This window comes from Bubalus bubalis, chromosome 12, assembly GCF_019923935.1.
Source record: "Bubalus bubalis isolate 160015118507 breed Murrah chromosome 12, NDDB_SH_1, whole genome shotgun sequence".
Taxonomy (NCBI): domain Eukaryota; kingdom Metazoa; phylum Chordata; class Mammalia; order Artiodactyla; family Bovidae; genus Bubalus; species Bubalus bubalis.
Window position 1 is genome coordinate 45,220,696 of NC_059168.1, and position 6,549 is coordinate 45,227,244.

The 6,549-nt window shown below is 45.7% G+C and overlaps 1 pseudogene; it reads left to right on the forward strand.

Moving 5' to 3' along the window:
* Positions 1-1,786: 1,786 nt before the first annotated feature.
* On the forward strand, positions 1,787-5,418 carry LOC112578218 (annotated as a pseudogene).
* The last annotated feature ends 1,131 nt before the right edge of the window (positions 5,419-6,549 follow it).

The window sequence follows — 6,549 nt, forward strand, 5'->3', positions numbered from 1 at the left end:
AGGCAAGCCGAAGGCTGAGGCAATGACTGTCTCATACATCTGGCCTGCACTGCTCCGGGGCTCGCTATAAACGCCTTTCAATTTGAACGCACCAGTGAAAGCAGGTGCACAGAAAGAGAAATGGGTGCTTTTATGGGACTTTTAAAGTGCTGTGCTCTTTGTTTCTAGAGTTATTGTCTCTGTTGTAACTCTTCCTGCAGGTTGGGCATCTTGATGTTTCATGATGAAGATCATGGTGGTTCTGGTATGAATACTAATGATGTCTGATTGAACACTGGTTCATTTTTGAGATAGTGATTTTCATTTGAAAATGGGTATGCAAATAATTTGGGGCTTCCCAAGTGTCGCTAATGGTTAAGAACCCACCTGCCAATGCAACAGACATAAGAGACTTGTGTTTGATCCCTGGCTCAGGAAGATCCCCTGGAGGGTAGCAACTCACTCCAGTATTCTCACCTGGAGAATCCCATGGACAGAGGGGCCTGGCGGGCTACAGTCCATGGGGTCACACAGAGTCTAACACGACTGAAGTGACTTAGCACGCACTACACATACAAATAGTTGTATACATCACAGGGAAAGGAACACAATGTGTGTTTTATTTTTTTTTTTAATTTTATTTTATTTTTAAACTTTACATAACTGTATTAGTTTTGCCAAATATCAAAATGAATGTTAACAATCACTGAACAAAAGCAGAAGTACTCTTTCTCCGTGCCTTATAGATATGCAAGCTCACCTATTTGAGGACAAGTGGGACACTATGAGCAAACTTGAAATCAGAAAACACAGGAAACTACCCATAAAATTAGCAGATGTTTTCAGGTAATTCTCAGTGATAAGGAGGGAAATTAAAGAAACAGGATTGCCTCATGGTGGCAGAACTGAAAATTGGCAGAACCTTTCAGGAGGGTGGTTTGGCAGGATGTCTCGGTACCCTTATAACTGCTCTTCCTCTGCAGTGAGTCATGTCTGTTTGAAGAAATAATCTAGAGAAATAATCCTGGATGTAGGGAAAGGCTCTAGACACAATAGGGCTCACCTCAGCATTCTTTATCCTAAGGGGAATATTAGAAATGACTGAGCAGGTATGGGAGAGAGACATCATCAAAATGGTGGAATGGGTATTTTCTAAAAATCTTCTCCCCAATTAAAAAAAACACACACACACTTTTAATTTTGTATTGGGGTATAGCTGATTAATGATGCTGTGATAGTTTCAGGTGAACAGCAAAAGGACTAGCCATACACGTGTATGTATCCACTCTCCCCAAACTCCCCTCCCCTCCAGACTGCCACATAACATAGAGCAGAATTCCATGTGCTATACAGTAGGTCCTTGTTGGTTATCCATTTTAAATATAAAAGTGTTGAATACCAATTTTAATAATTACCCACCAGCGAGAGAACCTTTGTGGAAGTCCAGCAGAAGGGTTCCAACATGCCATTGGCACAAACACTGAGTGCCTTGGGCACACTAGTAAGAGGAACAGCATCAGTTTGCCAAGTCACCTCTTCCCCAAGGGTCACAGTTCAGGGCCAGGACTGAGGTCCACGATCTTTCTCAGGGGAAAAGGAAGAGGAGATGAGTGAGTGCCTTTCTTCCAGGTCAGTGCACAGCACTGCCAGAGAGGCCCGTTTCATCCACGTCCCTTGCAGAACACCGCAGTGCATGGCATGATGGAGGTGAGGAGCGGTTGGGAGGACAGTAGCCAGAGCTCTCAGAGAGCGCCAGAGGGGAGCAGACCCTGCTCTTCACCTCATCATCTCCAACAGGAAGGCTCCCATGAGCCACGACGGACACCCTGCCTGCAACCTCCCCCCACCCGCGCTGGTCCACAAGCACCTCCACGTGCCACACCCTGTGCCTGGCTCCCTGGGCGTGCCTCCAGGGGAGGAAAGTATGAGCCTCTGCAGATGGCTGGTGAGCACATGTAGAAAGCCAGTCAGACTCTGCAAGACGGGGAGAAACACACACACGCTTGAGCAGTTGGCACCACCAGAGGGGAAGCACGAAGTTCAGTTTTGCAGGATCTAAAGATACAGGTGTGCTAAATCGTTCAGTGATGTCCAACTCTTTGCAACTCCATGGACTATAGCCCACCAGGTTCCTCTGTCCATGGGATTTCCCAGGCAAGAATCCTGGATTGGGTTGCCATTTCCTTCTCCAAGGGATCTTCCCCACCCAGAGATTGAACCCAGGTCTCCTGCACTGGCAGGCAGGTTCTTTACCACTGTGTCACCTGGAAAACCCAAAGAACACAATTCTAAGAATTCCCTCCAAAAGGAAACAAGAAGTGTGAAGCAAGGATATCCATAGAAAAGACTGAGAAATCTCAGAATCCTGAGCAAAACTGATGGAAGGCGTTAGTCTTCTGAAGCCAGTGAGTGAAGACTGAAGGAGGTGACTCTTCAAATGCAAAGACAGCAACACAAGACTTCAAGGAGCATGGAAAAACAAGGAAACATGACACCACCAAAGAAACGGAGATCTGTGATTTGCCAGATAAATAATTCAAAATAGTTGTTTTAAGAAAGCTCAGGGTGCTACAAGAAAACACAAAAAGACAGTCCAAAATCAAGGAACTGATACACACACAAAATGAGAAACTTAACTGAAAGATACAAATTATAAAAAAGAAGTAAACAGAAATTCTGGAGCTTGGAAACTACAGGGAATAAAGTGAAAAATGCCCTAGGGAGCAACAGCAGACTTGACCAAGTAGAAGATAAAGACCTTGAGAAGTCAAAAACAGGTCACTGGAAGTTTGACCTGTTTTCAGGAGAAAACAAAGGAAATAAAAGAATGGACAGAGGGGGAGAAAGTATACATGAGCCATGGGAGACAATTAAAGGAAACATCTACAGTTACTGAAGTTCCAGAAAGAGAAGAGAGGAAGCGCATTTAAAATATTAATTCTTGAGAACTTCCCAAAGCTGTGGAGAGATTTGGGCATCCAAGTTCATGAAATTCATAGTTCCCAAAAAAGTCTATTCCAAGATAGCACTGGATTCCCAGATGACTCAGTCGTAAAAGAATCCACCTGCCAATGCAGGAGACTCAGGTTCAATCCCCGGGTTGGGAAGATCCCTTGGAGAAGGAAATGGTAATCCACTCTAGTATTCTTGTCTGGGAAATCCCATGGACAGAGGAGCCTTGTGGGCTGTAGTTCATGGAGTCACAAAGAGTCAGACACGACTGAGCATGCATGGCAGGGGGAAGAGAGCATTAATAAAAATCAAGGAAAGAATTTTAGAAGCAGCAAAAGAAAAATTCCTCATATGTAAGGAAAATGTGATAAGGCTCCAATTAGATTTCTCAGCTGAAACTCTGCAATCTGGAGATGGCAAAATAACATACTCAAAATGAAGAAAGGGAAGAAGGTCCAACTAAGAATACTTTACCCAGAAGATGCGTACTTCAGAAAAAAAGGAGAAAGAAAGACTTTCCCAGACAAACAAAAGCTGAGGGAGTTCATCACCACTGGTCCTGCTTCACAAGAAGCGTTGAAAGGGTTCTTCAAGCTGAAGTGAACAAACGCTAAGTACTAACATAAAAATGTAAAACCCACTGGTAAAGGTGAGTATACAATTAAATTCTAAAACTGCAATACTGAGTATGAAAACACAGCTGGATTAAAGGTAAAGGAATAGGCAGTGACAACGGCTGGACTAAGCAGTTCACCTGCAGATGTAGAGATGGGCTGGCAAGGAGGGATATCATACGAAGACTGAGAGACAAAAGGCATGACAAACAAACCAGAAACCCTGATGGTATTTCAGGCATGGGGTTTGTAAGGAAGGAGATAACTGTCGCTGCTCACACGACCTCTCTGACAGTCCATATGGTATAGTGTGCAAGCATTTTCAGTGAGGGTACTGTATTTACAGAGACCACTCCAGATATGAACATAGCAAGCCACTGAAACAGGAAGAAGCAACTGCTACAGATTGCTTAAACTGCAAAGTCATCCCTTGCTGCTTCCTGGAGTCTCTCATCAGTTGGACCAACCGTTGAAATGAATATGGGCAAGGGTGAGCCAAGAAATTCAAATTTTGCAACTGTAGGAACTGGTTCAGAAGACTGAGTGAACACCATCGAGTTTGTTCCAGGGCAGCCCTACTGTGACCAAACTGCCCCTTCCTCCACTGAAGCCCCCCTGCAGGGCTCAGTGACCAAGGAAGACTTGGAGAAGAAGCAAAGTGCAGTGGAGACCAAGAAGCAGCTCTCACCCCATGCCGTGGTGGGGGATTGCCACTATGGGGAGAACTCTGCGTATCTGCATGGAGACGTGTGTGATATGTGTGAGCTGCAGGTCCTCCATCCCGTGGATGCTGCCCAGAGGTCACAGCATATAAAATCCTGCATCGAGGCCAATGAGAAGGACATGGAGCTCTTGTTCATGGTGCAGCGCAGCAAGGACACGGTGTGTGGCATCTGCATGGAGGTAGTCTACAAGAAAGCCAACCCCAGCGAGTGCCACTTCGGGATTCTCTCCAACTGCAACCACACCTACTGTCTCAAGTATATTTGCAAGTGGGGGAGTGCTAAGCAATTTGAGAGCAAGATAGTAAAGTCCTGCCCAGAAAGCTGGATCACATCTAACTTTGTCATTTCAAGTGAGTACTGGGTGGAGGAGAAAGAAGAGAAGCAGAAACTCATTCAGAAATGCAAGGAGGCAATGAGCAACAAGGTGGGCAGGTATTTTGATAAAGGCCATGGGAGCTGCCCATTTGGAGCAAACTGTTTTTACAAGCATGTGTACCCTGATGTGGAGAAGGAAATGGCAACCCACTCCAGTATTCTTGCCTGGAGAATCCCAGGGACAGAGGAGCCTGGCGGACTGCCGTCTATGGGGTCGCACAGAGTCGGACACGACTGAAGCGACTTAGTAGCAGCAGCAGTACCCTGATGGCCTTAGAGAGGAGTCACAGAGACAGAAAGTGGCAACAGCAAGCAGATACTGGGCCCAATGAAAGAAGCACTTCTGGGAGCTCATCGAGGAACGAGAGAACGGCAACCCTTTTAACAACGAAGAGGAGGTTGTCACCTTTGAGCTGGGCAAGATGTTGCTAATGCTTTTAGCTGCAGGTGGGGACGATGACCTGACAGACTCTGAAGATGAGTGGGACTTGTTTCACAATAAGCTGGAAGATTTTTATGACTTGGATCTATAGCAGCTCAGCGGGGTGCATGAGCCGATCTGCCGAGCCTCAGATGGTAGCAGGCCTCCGGGGTGGTGGCCGTGCCCGGGCCGCTCTCCTAGGCAGGCCTCTCAACTCCAGGTACTGTAGTACTCATTTTTACCCAGGGCCTGTCTTCTCAACCCCTCACCTTTCCCCAAGGAGTATGTTGATTTCTCTGTTTAAAAAAGTTACAAAAATAAATCTGAAAGTTAGTTTTTTTGTAACATGAATTTAACTGTCTAGACAGTTAGTGTAGGTGTGTCCCGTCATGTTTTCCACCAGATCCACACAGTTTGAGGGGAGTGTTTCTGGATTTCCAGGACTCATGGTTGAGGACCCCGGGTTCAGAAGTATCAGCACTGGCTCCTGCTTTGGGGGCCCAGGAATCGGGGTGATGGGTAAAGGATCTGAACTGTAGCAAGGGGCTGCCTTCTGCTCTAAACTTGGGAGGTGGGCACTTGGTTTCTGATGAAATCTGCACATCTGTGTTTTCTGTCTGGTCCCTGTCCTGTCTTCCACCCCCTATCCGCTCCCCCACCCCTGCTCCCATGCACTCACCCTGGGTTTTGGTCTCTTGTTTCATTGCACACAAGTAATACTACTGGGTAACCAGAACTAGGTGTGAATGTATTTGAGATTTCTACCGTGTCTAGAGTGAAAGGAAAATTGTAAAAGAACACGTATGAAAGACGGGAGTGGAAGAAAATAATGCAGAGTTGGAAACTGACTCCCCAAGGCTGATGGACTTCGAATGTGCGAGTGTGACTGCGTGACAAGCTTCCCATTCCCGCATAGGCGCAGGGTTTGCAGCCTTAGCGAGAAATCTCAGTTTAGTGGTTTCAGCCTCACGGGGCAAATAGATCTTAAAAAACAAAGCAGTTTATTGTTAGCTGTTAATAGAGCAGAGCTAGCTCTGTCTGTATAAACAGAGGAACGGGCTTAGCCATAGAAGTGTAACACTATCTGGTATCCCATGTATTAATACAACCTAGGGCTTGGGTCCACAGTTGTGTTTAATGTTGTATATCTCCAAGACTTCCCAGTCCAAGCACTTTTTGACAAGCCTTTGTCCTCATTTGAGGGTTTTTGTGTTCCTTTTTTTGTGGATATTTGCCTCATTCCATCCCCAACCTTTTCTGCTAGACAGTGTGATTCAAATCTATGTTCTAAGGTGTTTCCTGTAGTGGAGTCATTGGTTGGCAGTATAGTAAGTCAGGCTTCTCCACTAAAAGGGAAAACAGAGGGTGGTAATCCACAAGATAAGCTAATGTTAGACTATTAGGAGAATCCCTCGATCAGAAATTTTAGCTTTGCGTTTTGTTGTCTTCTTTCCCAAAAATAACTTGGAGGTGCCCTGGATGT